Source organism: Schistocerca gregaria, unplaced genomic scaffold (assembly GCF_023897955.1).
Source record: "Schistocerca gregaria isolate iqSchGreg1 unplaced genomic scaffold, iqSchGreg1.2 ptg000914l, whole genome shotgun sequence".
NCBI lineage: Eukaryota > Metazoa > Arthropoda > Insecta > Orthoptera > Acrididae > Schistocerca > Schistocerca gregaria.
The window spans coordinates 165,001-167,500 of NW_026062272.1; positions in this window are offsets into that span (position 1 = coordinate 165,001).

The following is a 2,500-nucleotide window of genomic DNA, read 5'->3' on the forward strand; positions in this document are numbered from 1 at the left end:
TTGCTTAACCTAACTGTGGCTGTACCAGATTATCGCTTAACCTAACTGTGGCTGTACCAGATTATCGCTTAACCTAACTGTGGCTGTACCAGATCATCGCTTAACCTAACTGTGGCTGTACCAGATCATCGCTTAACCTAACTGTGGCTGTACCAGATTATCGCTTAACCTAACTCAATTTGTCCCTTAACCTAACTCAAGTTGTCCCTTAACCTAACTCAAGTTGTCCCTTAACCTAACTCAAGTTGTCCCTTAACCTAACTCAAGTTGTCCCTTAACCTAACTCAAGTTGTCCCTTAACCTAACTCAAGTTGTCCCTTAACCTAACTCAAGTTGTCCCTTAACCTAACTCAAGTTGTCCCTTAACCTAACTCAAGTTGTCCCTTAACCTAACTCAAGTTGTCCCTTAACCTAACTCAAGTTGTCCCTTAACCTAACTCAAGTTGTCCCTTAACCTAACCCACGTTGTCCCTTAACCTAACCCACGTTGTCCCTTAACCTAACCCACGTTGTCCCTTAACCTAACCCACGTTGTCCCTTAACCTAACCCACGTTGTCCCTTAACCTAACCCACGTTGTCCCTTAACCTAACCCACGTTGTCCCTTAACCTAACCCACGTTGTCCCTTAACCTAACCCACGTTGTCCCTTAACCTAACCCACGTTGTCCCTTAACCTAACCCACGTTGTCCCTTAACCTAACCCACGTTGTCCCTTAACCTAACCCACGTTGTCCCTTAACCTAACCCACGTTGTCCCTTAACCTAACCCACGTTGTCCCTTAACCTAACCCACGTTGTCCCTTAACCTAACCCACGTTGTCCCTTAACCTAACCCACGTTGTCCCTTTGCCTAACATAGTTCACTGCTCGGAATCTCTGGTGTCGTTGTTATCCTCATGTAGATGTCTTGCGAGTGTTGCTTACTTTCCACATATTCCCGCTATCCACTGTCAATTGTACTGCAATAGGACTATATCGGCCCCCCCCCCCCTCTGTCCCCCTCTTTGTGTCTCTGTCCTCTCAAGCTGGTCGGTCTGGCGTGTGAGTGTTAAATGAGCCTCGCAGCTGTTCAGTTGCATTCAGATGTCGACGCCCTCAGTGTACGTCGTGGTATGGTCTGTGTCCATTGTCCGCTGATGTCGTACGCGTAACCCACACGCTGTACCGATCATCGGTAGTTACGTACAGAGTGAAGTAGTGTGATACGTGTGACTGTACGCTGGCTGTGCCCAACGGTGTCGAATCTCAATTTCCATATGTTGTGCTCGATGCTACTTGTCTCGTCTCCCAATAACAGCTAGGTTGCACTGTGGTACGCCGTAGAGGCGTGTGGGAGGAACGTACGAACGCATTGTATGTCACCCTGGGTCGCTGGGGGTGGTGGTGCGGTGAGTCAGGTCAGGTCAGGTCAGGTCAGGTCAGCGTGAGCCGTCTGATGTAGTGACGCGTGTATTCCGACTTTGTCGTATTGCCTCACACAAAGTGCTACCCTGGTGGACCGCGTTCCATATCTGGGACATGCCGCAGATGCCGGTTGACAGTGGATCGCGGAAGGGACATCGCATACTTGCGCGGGCCACCTTCCACGTGTTCTCTTCTGCACATGTCGCAGTGTGTATGTGGTCTGATGTAGCGTGTCGTGACACATGACATCCTGGCATGCAAGAATTGTTGAATTCGCAAATGTAGGTGGACATCTACGTTTACTGCCCAAGATACGCAAATGAACTGGAAATCCGTTGTTGAGCGGTTGTTCACGCTGGAGGTGAATCTGTGATGGCGACGATCGGTACAGCTATTAACCGGTTGTTTCAGCGGTACCCGCCACATCCACACACGTGACTAGGCCCATGTGGGTATGAAGCGATACGCGGCGGTGGCTTGGTGGGACTGTTCCCGGCCGGTGAAGGGGGGCCGCCCGGCGTGTTGGCCGCGCGCTGCGTGGGCGCACGCGCAACAGCCGGCTGGTGGGGGGCGCCGAGTGGCAGGAGCGCCAGCCGACGGGCCCGGCAGGCGGCGCAGCTACGCTGCGGCGCACCCTGCACGCGGCGCCTGGCGGCCAAAGTTGGTTCAGCCGAGCCCGGTGCGAAGCGCGGTGGACATCTGCAGTGTGCTGGTCTGATTGAGGACTGTGTGCGTTGAGGATGCGCCGCCGCCTGGCACTCGGCGCCGCGACGCCGTCTGCTGCTCGGTCGCCCCAGCGGTTCTCGCAGGTGGTTTGTATCGCAGTTGTGCGGACGTGTTGGCGCGTGCGCTGTGCTGGGAGAGTTCGCTTCTGCACCCAAGTGGGGCTTTGCCCTTGTGTGGCGCTGGCGTTGGAGCTGCCGGTCACCATAGGTGGCGCGTGTTGTCTCCCGCCGGCAATGCCACGACAGCACGCTCCCGGGCCTCTGTCGGCAGCGGCAAGCTCAGTTGGGAGCAAGGGTGTTCGCACTAAAACCGTCTACTCGCCTAACTCCGGGCGATTGCGCCTCTCTCGAAACCGACCAAGTACCTAGG